The 9,329-nt window shown below is 45.1% G+C and overlaps 2 non-coding genes across 2 annotated transcripts; both read right to left on the bottom strand.

Annotated features, from left to right (window-relative positions):
* Positions 1-6,764: 6,764 nt before the first annotated feature.
* Positions 6,765-6,838, bottom strand: Trnan-guu. The gene has a single exon. It is a non-coding gene; the product is annotated as a tRNA-Asn (tRNA).
* A 677-nt stretch (positions 6,839-7,515) lies between these two features.
* Positions 7,516-7,587, bottom strand: Trnam-cau. Its single transcript has one exon. It is a non-coding gene; the product is annotated as a tRNA-Met (tRNA).
* Positions 7,588-9,329: the final 1,742 nt, after the last annotated feature.

Here is a 9,329-nt window from a genome sequence, read left to right as displayed (position 1 = left end):
AAGTCTGTCGCGTAATCACGGGACACAGCTGTAGCGTAGTTTCTTGAAGCACTATGCTACAAGCAGGAAGGTCGCGGGTTCGATTCCCGATGAGATCATTGGATTTCTTTCAATTGACCTAACCCTTCCAGCCGCACTATGGCCCTGAGGTCGACTCACCCTCTAACAGAAATGAGTACCAGGAATCTTCCTGGGGGTGAAGGACGGTCGACGCGTAAACCTGACAACCTCACCGCCATCTGTGAGACGATTTTCTGGAAAATGTGGGAGTCTCGGCTCCTCACAACCCTATTGGCCTCCACGGCCTGTTACAGTGATGGCTTTACCCTTCTTTACCTTTGAAGCATAATCCCATTGAATGCTGTTCCCGCAAAAGCGATGAGTAGCGATTGCTTCGAAGTATGTAAGAAATTCACTGCACTGCAAGATGTGTGTAGTTTGCTGAAAACGCGACATTGGAAACCGACCATGTAACAGTGACCCTGAAAACAGGAAATGTAACGCGAAACACGACGTCCCTGGCTTAGCAGAACATTGTGATACCCCAAGAAGCTGACTGCTGTCTTCCGACACATTAGATCAGCGGTTCTTAACCTGGCGCGCACGCATCCATTGCAGGAGCGAGAAGGCCAACACTTCAGACGGAAAATCGTCGAAACATATATCAAGTGCAGGGACGCAAAACCCTCCTTAATCCTGGTTACTTATTTCTATTTTTTATTATTTATTTATTTAAACTGCAAATGGGTTTTTGTCCGGTGGCAGTGATACTACAATACAAATAACATACACCACACTCAAACAAAACACAGCACACAAAACTACACAAACAATAAAGGACTCACTATCACATAGTAAATACAATGAAAATACACTTATACAACTATAGCAAATACAATTATAAACACGAAATAACACAAATAAATGGAAAGTGTAATGATGATGAAAACACATAACAAAATATCACTGTAGAGCCTTTATTTAAGAACTATTAAAAGGGAACGCATTTGTTCATCGGTANAGTACGTAAGTTTTGAGGTTTTCACGGCGATGACAATGAAGAAAGTTGTCTTCTGGGTTTAGGCACCGTGTATTCTTCGTTTTGGCCAAAACGAAGAATACACGGTGCCTAAACCCAGAAGACAACTTTCTTCATTGTCATCGCCGTGAAAACCTCAAAACTTACGTACTGATGCAGGTTTGAAGAAACTGTCTCAAGTTTTGTCTGAACAGACAACTAACTCCTCTGCCTTCCTAAATTCCATGTGCTTTTTAAAGTGTACTCAGCTGTGAACAGCATTTTCCATTTTTCATATTTCGATCCGGATAACTGTAACCGGATTAGCAAGTGCTTACTCTACCTTATTTCACTTATTTCATCAGTTGTGCGTATTTATTAACATTGTTCGTTTTTAACGATTTCTGTATTATGCAAAAAAAGAATTTATTGCGAACACTTTAAGCTAAATGTATTGACATCTTCTCGCTACACAACACGGTGCGCCGCCATATTGCGGCGTAGTTTTCTGCGCACGCGCAGATGATGCAGCAGCAGCACCGCGGCGTTGTGTAAAATTAAGTTACAGCGTCTGTTCCACGAAAAAAAAAACTATACAACATCACAGAATAATGTTTTCATGTTTTTGTGCGCCGACTGTGCTACTGTTTCTTAGTAATAACATAACACAATTTTACATACAATGTGTTTGTATTGAAAAGTGTATAGCCCCCGTAGCTTCATATCATAAAAAGGCAAATTTGTCCCTGTTACTAATTAACTAAGCACCACGTCATGAAGACCTCGGCACGAGATGGAGGTGAGTAGTCACCACGATGCCTCGGCCGCTTCACCCCGGCGAAATTGGTCCGGTACCCGCTGGATGGGCCCCAGAGCCGGTCTTGCCGCTGCGGAGAAAAGAGAAATCTTGTCCTGCGGGGAATCGAACCCGGGAAATCCAGCCCGCATCCCATCGCACTACTGACTAAGTTATCCCGACGCCTCTTTTTCGCATATTGGGGGGGGGGTCTAAGGTATGAACTCTTTTCGCTCGCTCGAACACTGGGATGGTGGGTTCGAATCCCACTCAAGACATGGATGTCTATGAGTTTATTATGTTTCTCTTGTTCTGTGAGTAGATAGCGGCCTTACGACTGGCTGATCCCCCTTCCAAGGAGTCCTACCGAATCTGTATACGATTAAGAAACTGAGAAAGCGACCAAGGGCCAACAGAAGGACTGTAGAACCGTAGACAGATAAGATAGATGTCCCTGTAACAGGCCATGGAGACCCATAGGGTTGTGAAACGTCCAGGTTCCCACATTTTCTAGACAATCGGCTCACAGAGGGCGGTGAGGTTTTCAGCCTTACGTTCCAGTCGCCCTTTACCCCCAGGAAGATTCCTGGTATTCATTTCTGTTAGAGGTTGAGTGGACCCCAGGGCCATAGTGCGGCTGGAAGGATTAGGTCAATTGAAAAATCAAATTAGCTCATTGGGAATCGAACCCGCGACCTGACAGCCTGTAATATAGTGCCTCAACCAACTATGCTACCCCGTGCCCCCTTGCCTGGAAAGGAAACTAAGGTAAAGCTCCATTTGTTGCTGGTTGCGGACAATTAGCTCTCGGTATCAAGTTAATTGGAGGCTGGGTGTGCCTGGGATATTGTTTCGGCTTGATGAAGAGAGAATTCGAATCACTGTTTCTCCAGCCCGCAGACGGTCACTGCGCTGACATGAAGTATTTCGTTCACTCCGGCAGCAGAACGCGAAGTTTCGGCACTACTGGTGCCCGAAGCCATCGCTCAGTTCCATCCACTTCCCACCGCGTCTTTCTAAGATCCGTCTTAATATTATACTCCCATCCACTTCTTCAGCTTCGAAGTAATCACTTCACAAGAGGTTTTCTCACCCTTCAGTCTTGCTACGTGTCCAACATATCGCTGTTTCCTACATCTCTCTCTAGTCTGTGTGAACTTCGCTGACTTCTCTGATTCAATGGGCCAGCGGTTCATATCCCAGAGGGACACTTGGAGCACGTGAGATACATATCGGAGATTGTCAAACACAATTCAAATGGACTCAGAAATTTTAGATAATCTTTTCTGCAACATTTTCTGTCCATTTAATAAATAAAGTTAGTAGAAAGAGAAGAACGGGTTACTGAGGAGAATATTTGGACCGAAGAGAAATGAAGTGACAGGAGGTTGGAGAAAACTGCATAATGAGGAGCTTCATAACTTGCACTCCTCACCAAGTATAATTAGAATGATCAAGTCGAGGAGGATGAGGTGGGTAAGGCATGTAGCACGAATGGAAAAGAAGATGGATGCATATAGGATATTGGTGGCAAAGCCAGAAGGAAAAACCACTAGGAAGACAGATGTATGTGGGCGGATAATATTAAAATGGGTCTTAGATAGGATGGGTTGGATTGGACTGGATCGATCTGACTCAGGATAGGGACCAGTGGAGGTCTCTTGTGAACACGGTAATGAACCTTCGGTTTCCATAGAAGGCTAGGAAGTTCTTGAGTAGCTGCATAACTGGCGGCTTCTCAAGAATGGATCAGCCCCATGAAGTTAGTTAGTAAACAGAGAAAATACGAGATAGCTCAGTCAGTCTAGTGACGACTTAGGCATGCGCAAGAAGAGGTCCATGTCCTTCACAACGCCCAAACAGGCCCAGGGGCCCACCCAGCCTCCAACCAAATTTGTACTGGGGGCTCTTTTCCCGGAGATAAAGTGGTCAGGGCATGGTGCCGGTTAAGAATGTACGGAGCTATACCTCCAGTCTTCTATACGTCTTCATGACGTTGTCCTTCGTGATATAAATTAAGTTGCCACTGAAAACGAACACGCAAAGTTTCAGTTAAGACCAGGGTGCTGTGGGAGTGAAAAAGTTTCAGAAGCGTTGGAATAAGTCGCCTTATGCTTATCCCTAAGTACTGAGGACAACCACGAATACTCGGCCAGTGGTGCTGAGAGCGCCAGCGCGGAAACACATCTCTTGGCATTCTGATGGTGTGGAACCTGCCCCACACGAAATGATGGAACAATTCGCTCTCTTCAGAACCCCCCCCCCTCAAGTGGATTACAAAGGCTTAGATAAACGACCCCGTCTGCATTCAAGCCACGTCTGGGGAAACTTCGTCGCTTATAGTATCTTGTGAAAGGGCAACACTTCCTGATAACCATGTCAGATACTTCATGACGTCATACAAGATACGATAGTTTGCTGTCTCTAGTGCTGCGTCCGCCCTACATGGAAGACTGGCCCGACAACTTTGGTGGAGACTCCAATTCTTTTTAAATTAATTTCATAATTTGAGAAGCAGATACAATGAGAAGCTTCAGAACTTGTACTCTTCGCTAAGTACTCGTACAATTACAATGACAAAGTCAAGGAGGATGATATGGACAGGGCATGCAGCACGAATGGGAGCAAACAGGAATGCATATAGGATATGTGGGAAAGCAAGAAGGAAAGAGACCACTAGGAAGACCGAGACGTAGGTGGGCGGGTAATATTAAAATGGAACTTAGATAGGATGGGTTGGAATGGTCTGGATCGATCTGACTCAGGATAGGGATCAGTAGAGGGCCCTTGAGAACACGGTAATGAACCTTCGGGTTCCACAAAATGTTGGAAAGTTCTTGAGTAGCTGCACAACTGGCGGCTTCTCAAGAAGCGCTCAGTTCAGTGGAGTTAGGTTAGTCAGTTAATCTGAGGGGCAGGTGGGAGGGGGACGAACACGATCCATTTTGTGAGTTTCATTCTCTGCATTTTGAACAAAACTGAAACGTAGAGAGGACGCAGCACAAGCCGGTGTAAACATTAGCCTACATGTGGAGGTACAGCTCCAGTCTAAGCTTTGGCACTAAACAGGGGTGAATGGTTTATGTCACACCCCGGCCGCTCTGCCCCCCAGCAAAACTCCCTCGAGTATAAATTTAGACTGGAGGATGAGTATGCTCAGGAGCCAGTTCGACGCTGTGGAGAATGGAAAAATTTTGCTACTACCGGGACACGAAATCTAGACTTCCAGAAGTCTGCGGTAAAGTACACAGATATAACAGAAATATAATGTGAGGACAGCAGCTTGCTTGTCGTCCACGTCGATGGTTAACAAAAACAGTGACGAGTACGACCATCTTCAAACCTGAAGATGGAGGCAGCAGATACCTCCGAAACGTCACCTATTTACTAAGTTGCACCTCGTCCCGCCGCAGGCGGCTGTACCCTCAATAACTGTCTCTGTGCTTCTTCATATATCACAGTCCTGCTGTACCTTGCATGTCAAATTAGTTCTTCAACCAAAGTTTTCTCTACATGCTAAAATAATGTGTGCAGCACTTTCTAACTCTCTCCTCAGCCGGACAACGGGAAACGCCTCGCTTCCTTGTTGCCTAGTCGCCGTGTTTGCCGATATCCTAGCAACGCTGTTGGGAGCTGTTTACGGCTACGTAGCAACTGCGATGTCCCATGTCACGTAATGGGTACCGCTGTTTACTCGCTTTGCCTAGCAACCGCTGCTTACTCGCTTTGCATAGCGACCAGCCTGCTTGGACTCGGCTCACTTCGGCTCCGCTCGGCACTTTACGGCTGGCGGGGAGGGAGGGGCGTCATCCATAGCGCAACACGTCACACTATATATAAAATTTATTTTTTTTCGTTAAAATATTGTAATATGTACAATTTATTAACACATAACTCAATATCAGTTTCAATTACAATATTTTAATGATTTAAAAAAAATGTAATGTTTAACACATTTTATAAACATATTAAGTGGTTCCCTTGCCGCCGCGGCATGGAGCGCCTTCAGGATGCCGGTGGAGGTGACTGGAGGGTAGCTGCGAATATATTGTGGTCCTGCAGCATGGGGGTTCGGCATGGGGCTAACAACTCCTTACCATATTCTTTTTATTGCTAGTGGGGTGGGACTAAGTCCCTTGTACTGCGGTCACTTCTGGCCTATTGTACCAGCCCCTGATGATGGGTGAGGGTGATTATGGAGCAATTGGTAGCATGAAGATTGGAAGGGGAAACCGAAGTACTCGGAGAAAACCTGCCTCAGCGCCACTTTGTCCACCACAAATCCCACTTGACCAGACCCGGGATCGAACCCGGGCCGCCGCGGTGGGAAGCCAGCTACTAACCGCTTGAGCTATGGCGCGGCCATTCCTCACCGTAAAAATAAGTTTGTTACGAAATGTAACAAAAGCATCGGAACTGAACGAATTCTTTGGATAAACGACCTCAGCTAAAGAAAATGAACGTAAGATTTGGTACATGAAATGTAAGAAGACTTTAGATCTATGGATCTTGTTTACTAACAACAAACTCAGCTGTCTTCTCAAGTTACTGGGGTTATGGTTTGCTATTAAGAAGTTCCCGTTGAAATTCAAACGGGCTTTAGACTAGTGTAACGGCCCTGCCATAGTTCAAATGGTTAGTTGCTGGTTTCCCACTGTGGCGGCCCGGGTTCGAGCCCAGGTCAGTTCATGTGGGTTTTGTGGTGGACAAAGCGGCACTGGGGCAGGTTTCCCTTGACAATTCTCCTTCCACCGACTGCTCCACATTCATCGTCTATCAGCCGGGGCTGGTACAATAGGCCAAATAGTGGCGACGTACCAAGTGGACTCAGTCTCTCACCACCCCAACAAACTAAAAAAAACTAAAGAAGAAGCTAGTGTTACACAATATCTGCTATTTATTGTTTATTGTTGCATTACTTCTCATTTTTCTGTAATATAAAAATTTCAACGCCCCCGGGTGGGCTCGAACCACCAACCTTTCGGTTAACAGCCGAACGCGCTAGCCGATTGCGCCACGGAGGCCGACAATCTTGGGGCGTTTAATTGTAGGAGTCTTGTCACTACATATTTTAAGGTAAGGTAAGTGGGAATATTTGTCGAACAATTAAGAGTTAAATAATGAGAAATTCATATATTTAATGATATATATTTAAATGTGTAGCTGTGCTGTCGGGTGATAGCAACACGGCTTCGCATACGGGAAGTCCCGCTTTCATACCTGAGTCAGGAAGCCGGTTATCCTGAGATTTTCGCGTTCTATCCCATTTCCTCCTTCAGGACAAAACTTTAAATCATTTACCCACTGATCGTCCTATTACTTGGTACTATGCAGTCACAGTTGCTGACAGAATTGTTAAATGAACTGTACATAAGTAAAACACGGTAATGAAATATGCTGAATTGGTTATTCGGTAACCGTGTGACGAAAACCATGAACATTTTTATCAGATTAGCCAGTCTCTTGGCTGATGGTCCGCGGAAGAACCCGAGGAACAGGATGCAAGAATATTAACCCCTACACCATTATGTATTGTGAAGTGGTTAGAATTAGGAAAAAATATTTAAGAATTTCCGTATGGCAGTTGAGAAATATCAGAACAATTTAATTCACAATATACTGGGCTCCGACGTAATTTTGAATGATATTTATAGTTTTTAAAACTTACGGAAATCTGTCATATGATAGAAAAAAATGTGCTTAGCAGAGCGTGGTTTCGATCCACGGACCTCTGGGTTATGGGCCCAGCACGCTTCCACTGCGCCACTCTGCTTCGCGATCCAACCGCGCAATTTCGTTGAACCAACGGTATACAACGTTCTTGTATATGGTCAGCACATTGACCCTCACCAATCATTTGTCACAACGTGAACATTCAGCAAAATGCTTTCATACATTTATTACATTGACCTCTGTCATCTGTGACCTTCTGAAACTATAGATCGGCATCCTGCACTTTTGTAGGACAGGACTGACCAACCGACCGCCTTTGTGGTCTAGTGGTTAGGGTTCCTACAGATCCAGAGGTCCGCGTTCGATTCCCGGCACTACCAGATTTTTTTCTCAGAAGCAGTGGGTCTGGAACGGGGTCCACTCAGCCTCGTGATGATAATTGAGGAGCTCTTTCAAGGATATAGCGGATCCGGTCTAGAAAACCGAAATTAATAGCCGTGGGGATTCGTTGCGCTGACCACTTGACACCCTCTATCCGATAAAGTTGGCACTAACTTCNAATTCAGGGAACAAGTCCTCCGGGAGGGACTTTAAGCCGTGGATCCCGTGTCGTAGCTTTACGGCACGTAAAAGAACCTCATATCTCCAAAGGAGGTCACTGAGCCAAATTAACGGACGTTTCCCGCCCAACAGCAGTCTCTAATACCTCTGGTAGATGGGGGAAGCATTACAGATACCTCTCAGCTAGTACAGCCGGTCTCGTTGGCTGGGCGGGACTGATGGTAAGCACCAGTACCGGTAGGATATAGAGACTGGTAGAAATCATAGAGGGAAGCACAATGGACCAATACAGGTCTCAGTGCATGGGGAATCCCACCCTCTCCAATAACTAACTAACTAACTAACTAACTAACCTGTTGCAAACCACCTTCATGATTATTTGCTACTAGTAATTTCGGATGTCCATAGCAGCAAATTGTCGAGTGTTGCACGAGTGTAAGTATTGTAGCTGCTACAATGTAGAAGATCACGAATGAGTGAGCAGTGTTTTGTTTATAATACGTAATAGCTGTCTTTGGAATCAAATAACCTACAACAAATCACATTCCCCTCCCTCCCACTGTTATCTCCTATTGACAAAGCCCGATCTCCGGTTATATAGCTTCAGTTAGGCTCTTCAGTGACTGAGGTTTGCTCTTTCTAACGGACCCAACAGAACAGGTGCCTCCCCCTGACTTGAGGACGGAAACAGATTCCGAAACGTCGTGTTCTCTAATATTTCTTAGAATACCAGACAATGGACGTAGACCAAAACCAAGTAATTCCGAATAGAATTTCTGTTTTATATTTCCAGCTTTCCATAGCTTCCAAGTGACCGTACTGCTCCGAAAGTGCCCCCCCCCCACATTTCAAGCGTACGAGCAACATCGTCCGTGGTGTACGCATGCGCCAGTTGGTATCCGTCACCTCAATGTTAGACCCTGCCAGAGAATAAACATGGGAGTATCGGACATGACTCGACACTCCAGAGGGAAATGAAACTTCGCCGAAAGCCTGTATCGAACGGGGTCTACATTTATTTTAATTTGTCCAAAGAGTTCCCTCACTGATATGATCGAGATTACTACTTCCCGAACATAAATTTATTTATTAAGGCACTGCACGTGTAGAATCAATTGCAGGGTTTCCTGCCATTTCCTTAATTAGCGATGCAATGCCCAGAAGTATAGCAAGCCTCTAAACCTCTAAATAATTTCACTCTATTAAGTTTCTCTGCAGTCAGATAACCTATAAAAATACAATCCCTGTATTAACTTTTTGGATTTACCGTTGACCTCATCA

Source organism: Cryptotermes secundus, unplaced genomic scaffold (assembly GCF_002891405.2).
Source record: "Cryptotermes secundus unplaced genomic scaffold, Csec_1.0 scaffold516, whole genome shotgun sequence".
In the NCBI taxonomy this organism is placed as follows: domain Eukaryota; kingdom Metazoa; phylum Arthropoda; class Insecta; order Blattodea; family Kalotermitidae; genus Cryptotermes; species Cryptotermes secundus.
This window is presented reverse-complemented; position numbering and strand designations above follow the sequence as displayed.